The sequence below is a fragment of the Canis aureus genome, chromosome 20, assembly GCF_053574225.1.
Source record: "Canis aureus isolate CA01 chromosome 20, VMU_Caureus_v.1.0, whole genome shotgun sequence".
Classification (NCBI taxonomy): domain Eukaryota; kingdom Metazoa; phylum Chordata; class Mammalia; order Carnivora; family Canidae; genus Canis; species Canis aureus.
The window spans coordinates 41,661,436-41,684,258 of NC_135630.1; the positions used below are offsets into that span (position 1 = coordinate 41,661,436).

Consider the following 22,823-nt stretch of genomic DNA (forward strand, 5'->3'; position numbering starts at 1 on the left):
AAAGATATTATTAATCAATAAAGGCAAAGGTGGAAATATCCCATAACATTGGTTTTGCTGATTAGCATTAGAGGAAAGATTGCTTTAGGTCCAAGTAACATGATAAATAACTTTGAAATGAATAAGAAGTTAAATGTAAAACTGTAACAATGAAAACATGATCATAGATACTCATGTCACTGTAGATTTTTACTTCTGGAAAGTTTGGAGGAGGGACAACTTTCTAAGTACAAATGTGATGAAAGAAATCAGAGAGAACAAGGACAGATTTGTAAGAAAAAGTTAAAAACACCTAACCTCCAAGGAAAGCTATTAGCCATGGCAATGTATTTCAGGGACCATAGGAAAGATTATATTATTGGAAATGATAATCCTGCTTTCATATAAAATATGGGAAAAGCTTTACACATGAAGATGTTTATCACAATATTGTCTTGGTAGCAAAAAATAGAAGTAAACAAATGTCCAGTGATAAAAGAATAATCAAGCTGTTATGAATTGAATTTTAAAAAATCTCCGCAGACTCTTTTATCACCCAGTCAGCTAGACATATTCCTTCCCTTTGAATCTGGGCTGACTTGGATTACTGGTTAGTGTAGCTGGAGGGACACTATAGGAAAGTCATAGAAGCCATGCAACTTCTGCCTGGCTGGTTAGAACATTGCTGCTGGAGCCCTGAGCCACCACAAAAGAAGTCCTTGCATCCTGAGATTGCCATATTGTGAGGAAGCCCAAAGTTGCATAATTCAGACCTCCACACCTGAGATGCTCTGAGACTACGTAAAGAGAGATGGAAGCCTGGCCAACCCCCAACTGTCTCAGCCACCATGTGATGGCAACTGCTTAAACTTAAACCACTCAGACAAGTCCTTCCCAAGTTCTCAGCACCTGAGACATAATACAATGGCTGTTGTTGTTTTAGGTCACTAAGCTCTGAGTGGTTTGTTGCACAGCAATGGATGACTAAAATGGAAATCCCTATTACACAGAACATGAAACAGCCATTAAAAAGCTTAATTGAAAAGACTATGTAAAAACACAGAAATATTCCTTTACATGCTATCTGGTGAAATCACAAGACAAAAAAATTTTGTACATTATAATTGTAACCATTTAAAATACCTACCAAAAAAGGCAAGAATGGAGTAAGGGCTGTGTTAAAAGTTGGGTTAGATTGGTAGTATTGGGAGATATTATTGTGCTAATGTCTAAACTCACTAAAATGTAGCTATAATGACTGTGATTATGAGAACTACTTATCCCACACACAAAAAAACAAAAAACAAACAAACAAAAAGCAAAACAAAACAAAACAAAAAAACTGAAAGTCCTATCTTAAGATACTGGTTCAGCAAATGGAAAAAAAATAGAATTGTGTTAGAAGCACAAAAGTTTGTTCTTTCCCCAAAAGTGATTATGAATTGGAATGGAAACCCTTGAAGTATGTGTGTTGAAATGTCAAAGCTATGACTCCCATCGTTCCAAAGTTTGAAGAGAGCTCACAAATATTATCCTCAGCTGAATATGTATGTCAGAATTTTTCTTTTTATTTTATTGGTTTTATTTTTAAGACAGAATATTACATAGGTATTTTGTATCAAATCCAAACAACCTAGGGACATCTGGGTGGCTCAGCCAGTTAAATGTCTGACTCTTGATTTTGCCCTAGTCATGATCAGGGTTGTGAGATAGAGCCCTGTGTCAGGCTCCACTGACCTGCTTAAGATTCTCTCAAAAAAAAAAAAAAAAAAAAAAAAAAGATTCTCTCTCTCCCTCTCCCTCTGCCTCTCTATTGCCCTCTTTAAAAAAAAAAATACAAATGATGTGGAATTGTTTGAGATGTCCAAATGAAAATACAGTTTTAGAGTTACGTCTCCTGGGACCAGATTAGAGACTACCTTCCACTTACATCATGTCTCCTCGGGAACATGTATGACTTCTCATCGCCCAATGACCAACCAACTACAGGACACACTCACACACACACATATAAGCACACACACACACACACACACACACAATATGGGATGATGGACTAAGACTCCATAGTGGCAAATAAAACACCTGCCAGGAAAAGGGTGACTATAGTGATACGTGGCAGTCACTGGCTTATTGTAGTTTTGTTAAATCCCACATGGCAAGGATTGCAAAGCTGCCTTTACAGGCCTGAGGGTAAGTTGGTCAGTGGGCCATCTGGTATTCTGTGTTCTATCCTTGGAGAGCATGTAGGTTTTGGAGAGGATACTCATCTTGGAGGCCAATGGCTCACTTTCTGCAGGCGCAGGTTCGGGATCAGCAGCATTATCTCAGGAGTTGAACAATTACAGACTTTTGCAGGTAAAGATAATAGTTACTTACAGCAATGAAATTCCCTTGAAAATCTGCCAAGCTTCTTGTCTATTTATTTTCCTACAGTCAGTCACTCTGTGTGCAAGATCTTATCTTGACCTAATCTTTATGCCTAAGACTTAAGTCTAGATGTTGGCAAACTTGTCCTATAAAAGGGCTAAATAATAAATATTTTGGACTTAGTGCATCCAAAAAGGCAAAAATCAAGAAGATCACGCAGGCAATTAGATAATAAGAAAGAAGATAAATGTCCAATTTTTTTCTCACCTGTTTCAGGGCCGGTTTGCCTGACAGATTGCAGTCTGCCAACCACCGCTCTAGTCTGTTATGCCTGGCCCTTGTGCAGCACACACTTCCACTCATCCCACAGTGATAACCTTGAAGTCACTGAGTCAGTAGGCTTCAGAACAAAGGTGACACCCTATCTGATCTTTGTCACTGTTATTATTTTACTAGGCTTATGGTGATGCAGAGAACTTAACAGAGCATGTTGAGCAAGGCCTGCAGTTGTAAGCTATATCCTGATAAAGATAGATTTAGAATCGGTAGATTCAGAATCTCTACTAACCTCTTCAGTCTGCAAGACAAATGTCCTTGGTATTTTCAGCCCTGCTGGGTCCCCGATATTACTGCACTTTCAGTTGGCTTAGGTTGCAGGATGCAGGAAAACCCTATTTTAGCAAAGCCATACTCCTTTCTACCAACGCCTAGAGGCTGTTAACCCAAGCCAGACGCTCTTATGGCAAGTGTCAAGAAACAACCAACACACACCATGCTGTAAAAATTTCCCACCAGTTCCCTAAAACTGCGGATTCAGTATGGCCCTACTCTGCCTCCCAGTGAACTCAGAGAAGTAGTTTTAGTAAATGTCTTGCCACCACATAGCAAGGCTCACCAGTTTGTTAGCCTGCAATCTGTGCATCCTCACCCACTACTACCCAACCACTTCCACTAATCTTATGTCACATGCTGGCGGTCTATTACTTGCAGCCTTCCACTTCAGAAACCAAATTCTGTCTTACAGCGATTGTAGTTTTGGCTTTGATCTTATGGTCCAGGATTATAGCATCAGCTTCCAGAGAGCAAGATGGAGGAAGAGATAAAATCAAAAAGGGAAAGAAAGGAGCATGTGCAAGATATCTTTAAAAGAAGGCTCTTAGAAGCTGCTAAATGATGCTTTTACTTGCATACTGTTGGCCAGAGGTAGAGACACAGCTGTATCTAACAATAAGAGGATCTAGGAAGTGCCACCTCCATCCTGGGTAGCCATGTCTCTCTAAAGAATGGAGCTTTATCACTTTGGAGTGAGAATAGTAACAAAGGGCTGACAGGTGGTCTGTGCCATAGAGAGGTGCTGGTATAATTCCCATTTTGAAGATGAGGACGCTAAGGCTTCAGAAGGTGAAGCTAAGTGCTGCTTGAGAATAAGTGGTAAAAACCAAAAAAGTAAACCAGGCAGTCTGACTCAGAAGTCTCATGTTCTTAACAAAGGGTAAACCAGTTTCCATGTAGGGATCCATAGTTCAGGGGGTACTCGTCCAATGTGCATACAAATAGATGGTCCTTGAAGGTAACAGCTGTGCACTTCTTCTCTAGGGACATTTGGAATCATGACATGTTTTAGCAAAATTAAGAGAGTTAAGTTTGAAAAAATAAAGGGGAAAAAGGAAGTGATGATCCATCAACAGATGAATGGGTACCCGAAATGTGATATATATCCATATGGTGAAATATGATTTGGTCAGCAAAGGGATGAAGTACTGGTGCGTGCTACAACATGGATGAACACTGAAAACACTGAGCTCAGTAATCAAAGCCAGTCACCAAGGTATGACTCCATTTATATGAAATGCCCAAAATAGGCAAATCTTCAGAGACAGTAAATTAGTGGTTTCCAGGGGCTGGGGAAGTGGGGATGGGGAGTGACAGGTATAGACACAGGGTTTCTCTGGGGATGATGAAATGTTCTAAAATGGACTGTGGTGATGGTTGCACAATATATGAATATACTAAAAGCCATTGAATTACACACTCTAAATGGATGAATTGTATAGTGTGTGAATTATATTTCAATATAGCTGTTACCAAATATAAAGCCCAAGGTGAAACTGCTATAGGAAAGTTAACACAAGGCAGTACCTGGATGACGCATGAGCTTGCACGCGCTTGCAGAAATACCTCATGCCATCAATCTCACTGGTGATAGAATGCCACAGTAAAGCCATGCCCATGTTAGGAATCACAACTGCTGCCCTACAAATTAACAAAAGGAAAAGAAAAGAGGAAGATTTTTTTAAAAGAACGATGACAGTCCAGGAGTGTAGGATGAATGAGCTTTCTTTTTAAACTGTTTAAGATATTGTTATCTTCGTTATAGACTGATTAACCTTCCTTGACATGTTTCATGATTCAATAGAGGGCCACACATGGTGCACGTGCACTGAAAATCATATGAAAACAGAGAGCTTTCTCTAGCTGTGCTGTCTCATTCTGACGATATAGATAGTGTCAGCACTCTCTTCCACTCAGTGCCTGCCCCTACCTAGGCAATACTTGGGATTCCACTTACTGTAGTATCAGAGGCCTCAGAGATCCAACTGATCCATCTCTTCTTAGTTTATAGCGAGGCACCAAATTAACCCAGTGTCCAGTGATTTTTTTCCAAAGTTATGAATCCAGGGAAGGCAGAGTTCCTGACCTCCCAGACCAAGATACTTTACCTTATACCATGCTCAGTCTTGAAAGAGCAATAAATAAGTGCTGTGGAAATGTTTGAAGGTTAGGAAACTCATACTTAAGTAAACATTCTCAATATTTAACAGAGACAAAATTATTATTGTGGAGAAGGGACAAAAATGGGTGTGTAACTACTCACTCTGGCATCTAAGAAGGAAGAATTCTTGCAAGCCAGATGGGCTCCTGGGCTGTTCTTCAGTGTGGAGATTCTGGAAAGGGCAAAAGGGAAAGTGGAGAGAACAGTTGTGTTTATAAGCATCAGGAGATGATTTTCAAGGACAGGGAAATGAGAGCAGAAGAGAAAGACTTTCAAGGAGTAAAAGATATTAAAAAGAACAGCAAGGAGAGCAAAACTCTTTTAAAGAAGGTGGCCATGTATTAAGAGCATACTAGCTTCCTTCCCATTTCATAAGAAATTGAGTTGAGAACTGAAATATTTTTTATAACCCTTTGGCCACCATATTGCTCCTTTGAACATAACACCCTGCCCAAACTGAGCCTTGAGGTATTTTCTAATTTATTCAAGTTATATTGAGAATCAAATTAATCGGGAGGGCAGCCTGGGTGGCTCAGCGGTTTAGCGCCACCTACAGCCCAGGGCGTGATCCTGGAGACCCAGGATGAAGTCCCACATCAGGTTCCCTGCCTGGAGCCTGCTTCTCCCTCTGCCTGTGTCTCTGCCTCTCTCTCTTCTCTTCTCTCTCTCCTCTCTCTCCTCTCTCTCCTCTCTCTCTCTCTCTCTCTCTCTCTCTCTCTCTCTCTCTCTCTCTCCTCTCTGTGTATTCTCATGAATAAATAAAATCTTAAAAAAGAGAGAATCAAATTTATCTATCCAGGTCACCTACTCATCATTCAGGAAAAAGGTGCTCTCAGAACCTCTTTTAACATACCATTTTTTGCTCTTCATTATTGCAGTATATGAGCTGACAACTAGTAGAGAATATTTAGAAGGCAGAGAAATTCTTACTCATCTTTGTATCCACAAAGTATCTAACACTGCTTTTACATAGGTGTGAGAACTATCAACATTTACTCAGTTAACAAATGATCTGAACTTTCTGATGATTTTCATATGTGAAAAAGAAAAATGATAGCTGTGCCTTGGGCTCTGTGGAAGAGCTGATGGTTATTCTCCCAGGATGACCCAGTATACCTTAGCTGGTGTTGAGAGGAACAATGCAGTCTCAATCTCCATAAAGAACAGTCCTAAATTTCAGATTTGGGGGCTGATGTTTGGATTGTAATAGATTCTCCTCTGGAAGAAGAAAAGACAGACAGAGAGCAAAGGGTGAGCTCAGAAGACGATTCCAGGAAATCGATCTGAGGCAGATGCAACAGGGACAGCATTTTTGAGACGATGGCCAAAACACATCAACCCAAACATAATAAGAATTCAAAAGATCCCAAGTTATTTAGTCGAAAGACAATTCCCATACTTTTTCTTGCATGCCGCCCATCAGAGCTGAAACAAGTGAACCGGGAGAGACTTTGGACAATATCGTAAGAGGTATTTCCTTAGAAAACCAAGCTTGCAAATCCAACCAGCTCTCAGTCAGCCAGAGGTTGGCAGTTCGATCTGTGAATCCAGACTAATTCTTCATCTCTTTGAGATCCCTGCTATCAGCTTTTTAACACTTCACCAACTTGCTCAAGCCTAGGAGGGAGCATAAAAAGAGAACTCAAAATAGTTCATCCAGGAATTTGGATTATCAGCACTTTTTTTTTCTTCCCCTGTCAGTAAAGTGATATTTCTCTCTACACTACAATCTCTACCATTGACCAAATTTTATGGCCTGTTTCTTTCTGTATCCGTCAGGTTATGCTAGGTGACATTACAGTGACTAACAAGCCCCAAATCTTACAAGCTTAAAACACAGTAGTTTGTTTTACAGTATATGCAAGTTCTGGCACCTTCCAGTCACTGTCTTGGGTGTTATATCACTCATCACCCCAACTTGTATGATCACCGTAGGAAAGGAAGAGAGAACATGGAAAATCACAACAGTGTTTGCTTTCTTTCTTTTTTTTTTTTTTTTTAATTCTCTGGTATTCCTTATTTGTTTGTTTGGAGTACAAGGATTATTTTTTCCTTTTCTTTAAATTAAGATTTAATTGATGTATAACTTTATATTGGTTTCAGGTGTACAACATAATGATTTGATAACTTGCAGAGATTGTGAAATGATCACCATAGTAAGTCTAGTTAACATCCTTCACCATGCATAGTTACTCATTGTTTTTTCTTATGTTCATCTTATGATGAGAACTTCTAAGATTTACTTTCTTAGCAACTTTCAAAGGTATGATATGCAGCATCATTAATTAGAATCACGTACCAGGTCTTAAGCATTTCCGCCCAGAAGGGACCTACACTGCTCCCATTCACATCTCACTGATCAGAAAGATCACATGGAATATCCATCTTCAGAGGCTGGGGAGGTGCAATTATGCTGTTTGCCCAAAGGAAGGAAAGTGGGAAATATTGGTGGGCAGCTGTCATGTCTTCTGCACCTGGCCTGCTCCTAAATACAAGAAGTCTTGTTATTGTTTACTTTTTACTTTGATTTCTGAAAGCCCCAAGCATGATAGGGAGTTCTGTCCAGGTGCTTGGAAGTAAGAATGCTTGAATGAATTAGTGTGAAACACAAGCCTGGCCACCCTCGTCCTGATGATCCTCTGACATCAATTACTTTTCCAAAGCGACCCTTCAGATGCTACAGTGACCCTGGGGGCTCTGTCGGCAGTGCACGTTCAATAGGGTTCCATTTTAATGAGCCATCCTCAACCCTTTCATCATTCCTTGTAAGTGATGCCAAGCATCTGTACCACTAGATAGCCTGTGTGACTCTGGAACCAAATTTCAGGAAGTCTAAACTGACAGCACTCTTTTAAAACAGTCCATTTCACAGACAGCACGCTATGGAAGAGAAGCTTGAGGCCCAGAAATGAAGTGGCTAGTCAAAATCACAAAGCCAATACATGGGCGTTCTTTTAAATTGCTACATGTATAGTAGTTTGTTACATAGAAATAGAAATCCAGAGAGTTTCCCAAGAGTATATTTTAACTAGGCCCAAACTGAGCTGTAATGTACTAAAAAGCATGAAAGGCAGGAAAAAGATCTTGACATTCCACAGTCACTTCATAGGTAACTCTAAATAAAATGTAGTTTTCTGGAGTACGTGGGTGGCTCAGTCAGTTAAGCAACTGCCTTTGGCTCAGGTCATGATCTCAGGATCCTAGGATAGAGCCTCCCATGTCTGGCTCCCTGCTCAGCAGAGAGCCTGCTTCTCCCTTTCCCTCCATTGCTCCCTCTGCTTATGCTCTCTTGTGCGCTCTCCCTCTCCCTCTCTCTCTCTCTCTCTCTCTCTCTCCCAAATAAATAAATATTTTTAAAAATAAAAAAGAAATAAAATGTAGCTTTTAAAACATGTATGTGGGGACGCCTGGGTGGCTTAACGGCTGACTGTCTGCCTTTGGTTCAAGGCGTGATCCCTGGATCCTAGGATCGAGTCCCACATCGGGCTTCCCAAAGGGAGCCTGCTTCTCCCTCTGCCTGTGTCTCTTCCTCTCTCTCTGTGTCTCTCATGAATAAATAAATATTTTTAAAAATAAAATAAATTAAAAAAATAAAACATGTATGTGTATGGTATAATTAAGACAAATTCTTTACAGATTTTCTAATTTCAGTACCTGGATCTTTCTATCAACATAATATTTTTCTCCTTTTTCTCTTTTTTACTAATCCACCATTGATTTTTAAGAAAATATAAGAGTCTTAAAGTTAATGTCTAATTATGGAATTTCAGAAATCAAGAATGGGGGCACAAGGATGGTAGGGACAGGAACACTTCCCTGGGGTCCAGAAATTGTCTCAACCCCACTTATCCTACCAGTCAGCAGGCCACCACCTGGGTAACCTGATTTCCTGCAGCAGGCTTTAGCAGGTGCTCCCTTATCCTCCCTATTGGTTTCTCTCCTCCTGCACCACTTTGGATTCATGCTTCCACTACCATCCTCTCCAGCTATGTCAGGAAACTAAACAAAACACAGTGGAATTATCAGATGCCCTTTAAATCACATTCGGGTTGCCTCTGAGTTGGGAGAAACTAGTGAGGCCAACGGGCTTCCCTGGGGCCATGGCTGCCAGGCTCAGCTGTGCACAGCCAGCCAGCATCCCACTACAAATAGACCAAAGGCTGCCAAATGAAACATTTGCACCCTTCAGGTCAATCACTGCCAGACCTCTCGTAGCCATGGTTTGCAGAGGGCTGACTGAGAAAGAGGCAGGGGGAGAGAAATATTAAATTAAATATTAAAAAAAAATAAAGCTCTGGTAAGCTTGCTCTCACCATGAAAGAAAAGAACGACTGTTCTCTATCTCCCTTCCCACTCCTGCCATCATTCCCAAACACACTTGCTTTGCTCACAGGACAAAGGTTAGCACCATTGTTGACACTTACTCTGTACTTGGAGGGAGCAGCATATGATGTTGCATTATCCCATTTTTCTGGGTTTTTTTTTTTTTAGGATTTATTTATTTATTCATGAGAGACACACAGAGAGAGACGCAGAGACAAAGGCAGAGGGGGAAACAGGCTCTATGCAGGGAGCCCGATGTGGGACTCAATCCCGAATCCCCGGATCATACCCTGAGCTGAAGGCAGACGCTCAACCGCTGAGCCACACCCAGGCGTCCCTCCACTGTTCTGTTTCAACAACTGGCTATGCCATCAGCTCCCCCATGAGCTGCCTCCAACACAGCAGCTAATTGATGTGGGCAGTTGATTTTTTTCTTTTTCTTAATTTGGGGCCAGAGACAATGGCTTCTTTTAAGTAACAGAATCACAGCTCTGGTAGCTCACTGTTAGGAGGAGGTCTGGACTTTGGGAGGAAAGGTTGTGTCTCTCCCATTCCAAGTTTCTCCTGGAATGAATCTGCTTGGTGGTAAATATGGCTGCTGCAGCCTAGTATAAATGTGGAACTCTTGAGTGCCAATGCCCATCTGGAGAGAGGGAATCACAGATCGTGCCCTGCCCAAGGCAGTCAGCAAACCCCAAGCCAGCACCCTGAGCTGTAACAAAAAATAATGAGAGGAGAAAGAAGAAATAGGCAAAAGGATTGTGTCTTTAAGCTACATGATCTTAAATTAAAGAGGTGTCCAGCAAGCTCTCTGAACCAATAGAGAGGGTATAGGAGAGGGATGGAAACACAACCCCAACCAGCTTTTGAAGCCAACTGGCAGAGCTGCATCACACCAGAAAAAATTACTCAGAAGGTCTTTCAATTTATAGTTCAAAAATCACATTCCCTTGGTCAACTTTCTAACCTACCTTTGAGGGGACTTTCTCCTCTGAGCCCTGTGCTCAGGGTGAGATGAAAATAGAAATAAGGGATTCTAGTGAGCTCTTTGATCCCTATAGAGCTGGTCCAAATGACCTGAATGAGCTTCAAAATCTCTGAGTAAAGTTGTCTGTCACTCAAAGTCACAGATGGAAAACTCTGATTCCAAAAACACCCACAGATGAGACAAAACAGCAGATATATTATCTGAGCAACATGAAGCCAGGGAAATTTTTCCCTATTCACTTCCCAGGGTAGAATCATCACCTATATGTCTAAACCTCGTGGTTTAGAACTTGTCGCACCCTTCATTCCAAAACACACTGGTTCCATTTGTCCATGAAGTGGTAGTAATATGCTCTTTCCCAAAGGGAATGATGACAAGAATGGAAATGTAATTTATTTTTTATTGCTGAGTTGGGCTTTTGCAAATGACTCTTGCAGACGTATCTTTAATAGATTTTCAGACATATTTTATTTGTTGAAAAATCTCCATGCCCTAGCATAATTTCAATTATTCAATGGAAATCATAGTTTGGAGAATTGTTCCAGCCACTCATTCAGCCCTTCGAATAAGCTTGAATTGATTACTTTGTCCATTTGGAAATTAGTTCAGATGAAGGAGGATTAGAAGAGAATATGTTTCAAATCTCTTTTCCTCCTGCAATCACACAGGGGATCTTAGCCTCCTTGGAGCCATTTGGAGCCTGGCCTCTCAAGTCACTGGGCTCCTGATGAAGAGGTCTGAGTGAAGGACATCCTGGAGGATACCATGTCCCTGGAGATGCATTCAGCTGCAAGCCAAAGAGGTTTGTTTATTCACAGTACAAGAAATCTCGAGATGAACAGTCACTGATCTTGGTTGGTGGAGATTGACAATGCCCCTGGTCAACATCTCACCATGTTTTTTGACCAAAGATAGATGTTACAAGTCAATTCGTAATATCCATAAAGAAGAGTAAAGGGAGAAGAATCAGTTTAGCATGGTCTGTCTCTTTTTATTAGTAAATCAAAACCTTTTCCACAAGTCTCCAGCTGATCTCCACATCCCTCCACTGTCACCCTGGTCCAAGTCGCCATTATATCATCCCATTGCCTTGCAGTTTGTCACCACCTTCTTCCCCTTGACCCATTGTGTCCTTTCTCAATATAGCAAGCAAAGTGAGCACATTAAAGTAGGAATCAAAAACGGCGCTCCTCTGCTTCAAGCCCCAATAGCTTGCCAGTACATTCAAGGGTCAACTCCAAACTCCACAGAGGGGCTTAGCAGGCCTATGTGATCTGGCTATCTTCTTTCCACTCTGATTCCCTCCCTGACTACACAGTCCTTGCCCATTCCATTCCAGCCACACTGGCTCCCACTATTGTAAGAAGGCCAGGTCCTCTCTCATCTCCATTAGGGCTTTTGCATCTGTTGTTCCCTCCACTTGGCATGGTTTACCCCTTTATCCCTATATGGCTGGTTCCCTCACCTCCTTCAGGTTTGGACACATTGCAACTTTGCTGTGACACCTTGCCTGACCACCCTATTCATAACTCCAGCTTCCTTTCTTCTATTCCTGTGTTTTATTTTACTGTTTTTGCACAGCATTATCTAATATATATACATGTTTTTTCTAACTCTCTCCTCCAGTGACCAGAACAGTGTTTGGCACATGTCAGATGGCCATATACTGTCTGCTTAATAATGCGTGGCAGGATGCAATAATGAATGGGAAGGAACTGTCTTGCTTGGCCTCTACTAGCAAGTATTTGGTACTCTGGCCCCTAGACCAGGAGCCTATTGGGAGAAAGGGGGGTAGGAATGACTTTTTAAGTGGTCAACAAATAGCGTGTGTCATATGGATCTACTTATGAATGGTTGTAGCAAAATTGCTTGAATTAATTCTGCTTGTTTTTATTAAGTGAGGATCTCAAAGGCTAATTAGAGTATTAGGTGTAAAGGAAAGATTTTAAAAAATTAAAATAGGTCCAGAATCTTCAGAGACACTTTATGTGTTACTTACTTCTTTAAATTCTCAAGACAGTCCTGGAAGAGAGTGAAATTCAGAGACATCAAGCAACATGGCCACAGATCTTGAGGTGGGGTGAAAGGCTGCGGACTTTAGTCTCCAGGATCTTTGTTTTTCCCACTGTACCAGGTGTCTCCTGATGGACACCTCGATACCCTGATGTTTGCATCAGTCTGAGAACCTGCCTTCTATGAGCTTAGGGACATCACCATCCTTATCTGCCGCCTCGGCCAATTCTGTGGCCTGAAAAGTCTAGAAAACAATAAAAAAGACTTTAATCTCAGGCCAATTAGAAGTATGATTTCAGGAAATCTGGCAAAGCTACCCTGTCCCCAACCCAAAATATGTCCCACCCACTTCCACATAGCTGGTCAATATTTCTTTATCCATAGCTAAAGCTTTCATGATTTTTTTTTTTGCTTTCATGATTTTAAATGCTAACTGAATATGTCTAACCTCACAAATTTCTCCTAAAATTACTGTGTTTTTTTTTCTGTTTCACAGTTTATTCACTGGCCAGATGCCTTTGTGTGTTGTCCTTCTAAGAACATAAGTAACTGAGGAAGAAACCATGTCCTACACACTTACTATAGCATTCCTTCCCATCAGACAGTATTAAATAAGTGCTGGCTGATTCATTATAAAGTTGAAAATGCAAATCCCAGGGGAGTGTATTATACTGGGATTTTCATGCTTGGGGCAGTGTGCTGTGGAGAAAGCACGAATAGTCTTACATGCCTCAGTTTCCATCCTGGTTCTATCACTTAATCACTTGTTACACCTTGGACAGTTGCCTTAACCTCCCAGAGCCCTCAGTGTCCACATCGGTAAAATGGGCCTGTAAAGGTCCTAGCACAGTGCCTGGTCAATCTCATCCCTGAGTCGGATCAGAATTAATGACCCTCAGGTATGGCAGCAGGACATGGCCACTCTAAACCTGCCTCCCAGGAATGAGATTCCCCAGCACAGAAGACAGTGACTTCAGGGAATAAATACCCTGAGGTTTAGATCCATCCCAGGCTCAGTACTCATTGAGAACAAGATCCATTCAGATAGAAGATGAAACCAAAATCATCACCCCATTCATGCCACTGCCTGTCTGACACCCAATGACTAGCCTGAGAGAAAAGCTGAGTACCACACAACCACAGAGTTCCCGAGTTCCTGCCTGAGCCCCCTTTCTAAACACTGTGCCTGCCCATCCAACCATCACCAGGGCAGCTGCTCACCTGTCACACCTCTGTCTTGGGCCAGATGGCAGATCCAGCTTCCCACACCTCATACTTCCTCTGTGCCCTTCCAGATGTTACTCGCCACTCTTAGCCTGCAGTAGAGTTGATTATCCCCTTCCCTGACGCCCCCCAGTTTCTACAGTGGAGAAGTTTCTCACTGTCCCTCTACAAAGACATGTACTATCAAATGTGGCTTGAGGGCCCTGAAATGTGGCTAGTCCAACCTGAGATAAATTATAAGGGCAAAATGCAGACCTAATTTTGATGATATAGTATGACACATAGTAAAATATTTAGTATCTCTCTATATGGATTATATATCGAAATGAGACTATTTTGGATATATTGGGCTCAGTAAATAAACTATTAACATTAATTACAACTGTTTGTCTTACTTTTTTTAAGTGACTACTAGAAAATTTTAAGTTGCTTTTGTGGCTCATGGTATATTTCTGTTGTATAGCACTGGAAGGACAATTCTCATATTGTACTGTCATTATTGTTTTCTTTCTGTCTCATCTACTAGACTAGGAGCTCAAAGAGGACCTGAGGAGTGCCTTCCAGTGCCCTGAGAGAGGATCTATCCATGGTCAACCCTCCACAAATGCTTGTTGAATGAAGGAAGTTATAGCCAAAAACAAACGAAAACCCCATAACTATTCAATATTTCTGAAATAATTACAAAACCACTTGGAATTATATGCCATAAATTGCTATTGACCTCCCCACTGATCTCTTTGGTGTTGACATGAGTTTTAATAATATGGTTGGTATGTATGCCCAATTATGACCACAGGTGTAAATGAAATGAATATTCCAAAACTACTCTGAACCTTATGCGTATGAACTTGAGCCTGTACACTTATCTCATAGGTGAGCTGGGTTGGCTACTAATTTATAAAGTGTTGTGACAATTGCCCTTTCTCAAAATTTGGCTGTTTAGTCAGTTGTTCTGTTTATTTCCTTGGGTAAGCCAAGGACCAGCAGCATGAGCAACACCTAGGAGCTTGTTAGAAATGTAGAACATACAGCTGCATCCTAAGCTTATTGAATCAGAACAAAATCTCTGGTTAATTGCATGCACTTAATATTTGAGAAGACTGAGCTATGCGTTTCTGTTTCTCAGCTCTAAGAAAGAGGGTCACCTGGGAACTTGGGTATCATTTCCTCCTACTCTTCACACAATTTTTTTTGTTGTTGTTGTTGCTAAAAATGTGTTGAGCTTTCTCTTTGAGTAAGATACTATCTGAGGCCCTGAGATAAGAGGATGAACCAGACACATGACTGCGTTCTGTGACTCTTGTCTCCTGTGACTGAGCCTCACTGTGTGTGTGGGACAGCTGGACACACTGGGTACAGGAGTGCCTGAGAGCTCTGAAGGAGGGTCAGATGGGAGCATAGGGGTCAGAAATGGTACAAAGTGGCCCCCTGTCTGGAGCGAATCTACAGACAGATGCTTTATGAATCATGCATGCTGAAGGTGTCCAGAGGAAAGGAAGCAGCCAATACTGCCTTTCCCTTCAAGAAGAAAACTTTTCCAGAATCTTCCCGTTTCCATGGAGACCCAAGAATCTGCCATCAGCTCTCTGGTCCCTAGGCTCAAGTTCAAGCGAGCTTAATTCCCCTTTGTCTAGGTCTCTTGGGTAGTGTGGGTTTTCTTTCTCTGGGGGAATATGGGTCTGTCAGTCTCCTAGAGAGCTGAATCAACTCAACTCTAACTTGGCAGAAGTCCCTAGACACTCTGTGGATGATGAAGTACAGTGAAGCCTCAGTTCACTCTCACCCAAATAACCAGAAAATTCAACTACCAGGATTCTTTTCTTCTATCTCTACAATTATAATTGCATTTGTTTCATTAATCATAGTCCTTGAGCATCTATGGAGTTTACCATAAAAAATAGAGAGGTGGCCCTTCCAAACAAAAGAAATTGATGTGAAAATAAGTTATAGCTTAAAAATCTTCCCACAGCTCCCATTGCTTATATATAATTGTTAGACAACTGCATGGCCTACCAGGCTCTGTCCTGAACAGCTCTGGTTCCTCTTTTTTTTTAAAAAAAAAAAAAAAGAGAAAAAAAAGATTTGTTTACTTATTTATTTATGATAGACAGACAGAGAGAGAGAGAGAGAGAGAGAGAGACAGGAGGAGGGAGAAGCAGGCTCCATGCCGGGAGCCCAACACAAGACTCGATCCCCGGACTCCAGGATCGCGCCCTGGACCAAAGGCAAGCGCCAAACCCCTGAGCCACCCATGGATCCCCCAGCTCTGGTTCCTCTTATCCCTCCCTGCTGCTCTCTGCACTCCAACAATACTGGCTACTCCCACATCCTCCTCCTCCTCTATCCCATCCTTTTTTACCTCTTCCCCACCCTCTTCTTTCTTCTCTGCCTCCTCCTCAAGGGCCCTTATCTAGAATGTTCTTCCCTCCATCCTTCCTTATGCCTAGTAAACTCCTATTCATCCTTCATATCTCAGCTCAAGATCACCTCCTCAAGGAACAGTCCAGATGCTCAATGGCTTACATGCTCTGGGTCCCTGCTCTGTGCTTTTGAGCTGTTCTTCCTTACACTTTCTTCATTGATCTCTGAGAGTACGCATCTCTTTCCTATCAGTACAAACTTTATTCCACAGGCTATGGGAATCTGAAAATGTTCAAGCCAGAGAGAGATAAGATTAAAGTTTGGGGAAGATGAATTTAGCAGCTGAGAGCAGAGTATATTAAACAAAGGGAGAAATTACAAGCACAGGAAAGAGACTGGAATGATTATCTTTAAAGTGCCAGGCCTGGGGCTATTTTTAAAATATTATCTTATTTGTTCTTCATCATAGATTTATGGGGAAGGCATTGACATCCCCATTGTTTAGTTGAAGAGACTGAGACCACAAGGGCTTTAATAACTTGCTCCAGGCCACAGGGCTGGCAAGCCAGGTCTGCCTGGCAACTACAAGAGTCTGCCTCCCAGAGAAGCTATTATAAATGTTCCTTTATGGGAAGATATGGAAAGGAAAGAACTGATCTGTCCAAGGCTGTAGGAGAAACTCAGCAGAGTGTATTGTATTATACTGCATTGTATGTGGTGACACTGTGGGAGGGGAACTCATCGAAGATGATTGAAGTTCTCACCTGGCCATTTCCTCCTGGAAGTGTTCCTGATGCATCTCCTGTGTGTTCCCTTAGCACCTGTGCATCACTCCCATCGGAGCTGGCTTCATAGACTTTTACAATTCCCAGTCTTCCCCACCAAGTCCATGCCTGTGAGATTCACTGCTGGACAGATTACCCAGTGAGGCAGAGAGCCTGTAAGTGCCCAGCAAAGTCTTGCTAGATGAATATGAGCCAATAAATGAAGGAAAGACTGCATGGTTGGGAAAGTGAGGATGCCGATAACAGATTCATAAAGAGGACTGCCTGGAGCAAAATGCCAAGCATCAGCCAGCCAGAGCAGGTAAGGCAGGTCTCTGGGGTACACCCAGAGTGTTTGCCTATGAGGACCTCTATGGCTTAATCCCAGTAAAGTATAGAACATTCCAGATGCAAGTGAGGTGATTGGATGGGGCAGGGCTTCAGCCACATGGAAGACTTAGTTCAGTGCACTCAAGGTTGGGCACAAAATCAATAATGCCACACCTGCAAATCTCAGAGAATCCTTAGTGATTTGTTGGCAGGAACATTTGGCAGTTGAAGAACAATTTATGCCACAACTTTGTCAACGCCTTCTTGATAAATCTATGATGAAACTTTACATGAAGAATTAGTTTCCCTTGAAAGTGTGCAAGAATGTTGTTCTACAGAGAGAGAGAATCCATATGTTGGCTCCTAAAATGGCATCTACCTCAAACTTTCTCTGTTTCCCATGTGGGGAAGGGTCAAAGAGCCCTGCACACCTGTGATCACCACCTCATTCACTCCGGAAGTTGTAAAAATTCCTCTTCACACTCCAGGGGAGTCTCAATATGTCTCCCACATCTCTCTATGCTGGCTCTAGTCAACGTATCCCCTCTTGAAAACACCATGCCAGTCACCTCCTTTTAATCTGCTGCCAGTATTTCTCCCCTCCTCGCTCTTCCTTCCACATTATTAATAGATAATTTTTTTAAAACACTGATCAGAACCAAGAACAGAAATTACAAGTCCTCAAGCTGGTATTTGTGATCCTCCATGCTGGCTGTCACCTCCCTCCCTGGACTTACCTTCCACTGAGCCTCTTTATGTTCATAGCCCAGTCAAGCCAATTTCTAGCTCCTCCTGTATCCTGTGCTCTGTTTTCAATCCATATTGTCACTTTCAGTCCATGATGCGTTTTCCTCAAGGACTTTGTAAAAAAATCCTACTGTCCTTTCAGAATTTTCTCAAATGCCACTTCCTCTCTGAAGCTGATCCCAATTCTCTCAGTGAGAATTAATCCTTCCTTTTATATGCTCGGATAGTACTTCCTTTTTATGGCTGATAAAATTTTTCAAAAGATCACCTCATATTGTAGTAAGTTCCATGAAAGTTTGTGAAACAGCCCCGTTGCATGATGGTCTCATTTTCCATGATATGGTTAAGGTACAGCACATCAGCACATCAGTGGGTGGTTTTGGTGTTCCTTGCAACCTAAGAATTTCTATATTCAATGACTCTAATTAAAACTCTCAGCATATCAAAGGAATTTTTTAGAAAAACAACAACAATTAGCTTTGGAAATTTTCACAATTTGTTAACTTTCTTAAGCTCAATAAACACTGTTTCTTTCTGCCTACAGGTTTTCTAGGGAAAGCTTTGAAATCCTGAAACTTCCCCTCTAATGAGTGGAATTAGCATGGGCAATCATTTTCAAACTTTTCTCTTTTTTCTTTTATCTCCTCTCTCAAGTGAGAAAGAGATTCTATATAGTCTTTAAGGAGAGTCAACTCAAGTACTCATTATTAATTGTTTCCTTTCTCTTGGATAATTCTTAGCTTACAAGAATATGCTCGAATCTCTATGTTTAATTATCTTCTATTAACCTAGTTTCCCCCTCCAGAAATGACACCTGCAAAACTTCTCAGAAGGGATTGTTTATGTACTCCTTGTCTCTAGTTTCTCACTGTCTATCCTCTATTTATATTTATATTGCACTAAATATAAAATCATTGTGGAAAATTAGAAAATATAGATAAACTACAAGAAAATTAAAAGTATTTATGTGGGAAACTGCTAAGCACATGGTAAACTATATTTCGCAGCCTCTGTTGTAGTTCAAAGGAACACTTATATTCCACTGGTGAGTAAGACAGTCTCATAGTGTGAGTGGAAGTGCTATATCCTACTTATTGGCATGGGCCACAAACCCTCCTGCATACCCCTCTATGTTCTTTCCTCTCCCTGGAAGACTGAATAGCAAAAACCAGAGCAACTGAGAAAGCCAGGTTTTTTTTAAACGGCAGAGTCAATATTAGTCTCGGTCCTAGAAGGACTTTGTGGAGAGAGACCATCTGCTAACCTTGAAGTCTACCCTAGACTACTCCAAGATGATGAAATAAGCCTCCATTAAGTTTGAGCCATTAAGAAATTGATTTCCAGCATTAAGAAATGCCATGGACTTAACTTCCCGGTGAAACTGGTGAAAATTATTTTTTAAGAAAACAGTTATTCAAAGCCTTTGGTAATGGTCCTAAAGGTAAAAAGCAAAAGAAGAAGCACCTAATCAAGAAAATCCATTAAAATTCAGGAAGAAAGATGAGAATCTATAGTATCTGAGCCAATACTGTTCCTTCTTCTCTTTCCTACCAGCTCACATTTGGAGACTCCACCCCAGACTGCTTCAAGAGCCCAGGGCTCCTACTTGGGAGTAGGATATCCTCCTACAGGATATCTGTGTTTCTTATTCCATCCTCAGTACCTTATTACCAAAGCTAAGTTTTGGGCAAGTGTGATTAAGAGTGGAGATTCTCTTCTTCCACCAACTCCTACTCATAGATGGGAGACTCTCTACCTTGGGTGTGACACACTGAGAATAGTAGGATGCTGATAGTCCTTTCTTTGATTCATGGATCAGTGGTTCCACACCAGGAGAGGCAAGCTCAGAGGAATCCAGGCTGGTGTCCCTTAACAGTGTTAGGTCCTACAGTGGGGATATCCTTCAAAGAAGCTCACCACTATCCCTACTCTCAGCCTCCAGAGTCCTAACTCAGAGATTTTTGTTTAGGGAAAGAAGCAGATCATAAAACAGATAGCTCCTAATCTCTTTCCAAAAGAACTGATTTCATTTGCAACAGAGTGTGTAGGAGTTCAAACCTAAGTATGCTCTCAAGAATAATGAGAATTGTAGTGAAAGGCAATTGGAAGAAGCTTCATGGATTGATGAAGATACACCCTAGACCATAGGCTGGCTACTACAGGAGAGAAATGAAGAATAATTCAGCTAGGAGGAGCCTTCTTGGGATCCGAACAAACATCAAATACTAACCACAAAAATCATTCCTACAAAAGAACCACAATGTAATTGGATTAGTTTGCAGAGGAATATATACTCCAGAGTACTGTTAAAACCCTAGAGCAATCAGATGGCAATTAGTGGAGTTTAATAGCTGTGTATGGAAGAAGTAGAAGAAAGCTTTAACAGTTACCACTGCCATGTGGTGTCATCCTAATGTGAGGAGCAACATCAGGGGATTAATACTGTAGAGAAAGGCAGGGAACAGACTTCACTAAAATAATCCAGCCAGTGAAAACAACTAAACAAGCAAATAACAGTAAACAAGCCTAGGCAGTGTTGGGGGAAAGAAGACCAATACCCAGAGTTGCTGCTACATATTATCTTAAATGTGAGTTTTCTATTTTAAAAAATTGCAAGGAATGCAAAGAAATAGGAAAGTATGACCAATAACAGGCAACAGAAACTACTTGTCAGAGTGAACAGACAACAGATTTAACAGAAAGAAGGTTTCAAGGTAGCCATTATAAACACATTCACAGAACTATTGGAAAGCATGATTAAAGAATTGTAAAGGATGGTTTAATAACAATTTTGCATCAAATATAGAATATCAATAAAAAGAAATTATTAAAAAATGAAAATTTTGGAGCTGAAAAGTACAATAAGTTAAAAAAGACAGGGGACTCAAATTAGTAGAATCAAACATGAAAGAGGGAATATTATTACCAACCCTACAGAAATAAGAAGGATTATAAGGGAATAGTATGAATAATGGATGCTAATATATTAGACAACTTAGATAAAATGAACACATTCTTACAAATATATAAACTACCTAACCTGATTTAAGAAGAAGTAAACAATCTAGACCTAAAACAAATGAAGAGATTAAATTATTGATCAAAAAAATTACCCACAAAGAAAACCCCAGGCCTTGATGTCTGTACCACTGAATCCTACCAATAAGTTAAATTAGAATTAACAGCAATTCTTCACAAACTCATCCAAAAAAACAGAATAGGAGAGAACATCTTGCAACTCATTTTGTGAGGCCATTATTACCTTGATAACTGAACCAAAAAAGGGGGGGAGGAGAAAGAAAGGGAAGGAAGGAAGGAAGGAAGGAAGGAAGGAAGGAAGGAAGGCAGGCAAGCCCAGACCAATATTTCTTGTGAATATGGATGTAAAACTCTTCAACAAAATGCTAGTAAACCATATCCAGCATTGTACAAAGGAAGTTATATGCAATGACCACATGGAATTTATCCCAGAGATGCAAGGTTGGGTTTAAAACAGGAAAATCAATTGGGTAGCCCCGGTGGCTCAGCAGTTTAGCAGTGCCTTCAGCCCAGGGCGTGATCCTGGGAACCCGGGCTCAAGTCCCACGTCAGGCTCCCTGTGTGGAGCCTGCTCCTCCCTCTGCCTGTGTTTCTGCCTCTGTATGTATGTGTCTGTCATGAATAAATAAGTAAAAATCTTTAAAAAAAAAAAAAAAGGAAGTTCATTCTTGCCACTTTTATTCAACACTGTACTAAATGTTCTAGCTGGAGAAATTAGCCCATTTGAGCTGCTGTAACAAAAATACTACAGACTAGGTAGATTAAACAACAAATATTTTTTTCTCACATTCCTGGAAGCTGGGAAATCAAAAAGCAAGGCACTAACAGATTCTCTATCTGGTAAGAACATATTTTCTAGTTCAATGACCAGTCTTCTCACTCTATCCTCATATGCCAAAAGAGACAAGGGAGCTCAATAGAGTCTCTTTTATATGGCTCTGCATTCAAGACTTGATCATCTTACCAAAGGCCCTACCTTCTAATACCATCACCTCAGGGATTAGGATTTAAACATGAATTTGGGGAAGATATAAACATTCAGTCAATAATAGTACTTAATGAAGAAAAATAAATAAAAGGAAATCATATTGGAAAGGAGGAAGTAAAACTATCTCTATTCACAGATGACATGATCTTATATACAGAAAATCCTAATGAGAGGCACCTGGGTGACTGAGTCCGTTAAGCATCGGCCTTCAGCTCAGGCCATGATCTGGGGTCCTGAGATGGAGTCTGCTTCTGGCTCCCTGCTCAGTGGGAAGTCTGCTTCTCCCTCTCTCTTTGCCCCTCCCCCTGACTTGTGCACTCACACTCTATCTCTCTCCTACTCACTCTCTCAAATTAATAAATAACATCTTCTAAGAAAATTTTAAAAGAAAGCCCTAGTGAATCTACTAAAAAAAACTATTAGAATGAATAAATGAGCTTGGCAAAGTAAGATACAACATCAATATATAAAAATCAATTGTATGTTTATACATTTGTAATAAATTATCCAAAGATAAAATTATGAAGTGCACTATTAAAAAGAATATAATACTTAGGAATAAATTTAACAAAAAAAGTGTAAAATTTATATGCTGAAAACTATAATACATTATTGAAAAATTAAAGAACTAAATAAATAAACATGCCATGTTTATGGATCAAAAGGCACAACATTATATTAAGATGGCAATCATCCCATGTAATATTGTGTGTCAACTATGCTTCAATAAATAATAAAAATAATAAAGTTAAGTTAAATTTTAAAAGATGGTAATCATCTCCAAACCAATCCACAAATTCAAAGCAGTATCCATCAGAATCCTAGCTGACTTCATTGTAGAAATTGACAAGCTTTTTCTAAATTCATATGGAATTGCAAGGAACGCAGAATAGTTAATAAAATCCAGAAAAAGAACAAATAGGA

At 40.7% G+C, this 22,823-nt stretch overlaps 1 long non-coding RNA gene across 2 annotated transcripts in view; it reads right to left on the reverse strand.

Moving 5' to 3' along the window:
• Positions 1–22,823, reverse strand: part of LOC144291738 (uncharacterized) — an 84,068-nt gene that overhangs the window by 38,041 nt on the left and 23,204 nt on the right. For both annotated transcript variants that reach the window (XR_013359207.1, XR_013359206.1), the window contains 6 exons: positions 12,433–12,690; positions 7,422–7,607; positions 6,522–6,739; positions 6,239–6,340; positions 5,225–5,294; positions 4,489–4,602 (listed from right to left, as the gene is read on the reverse strand). This is a non-coding gene — a long non-coding RNA (uncharacterized LOC144291738). The remainder of the gene's footprint in view (positions 1–4,488; positions 4,603–5,224; positions 5,295–6,238; positions 6,341–6,521; positions 6,740–7,421; positions 7,608–12,432; positions 12,691–22,823) is intronic.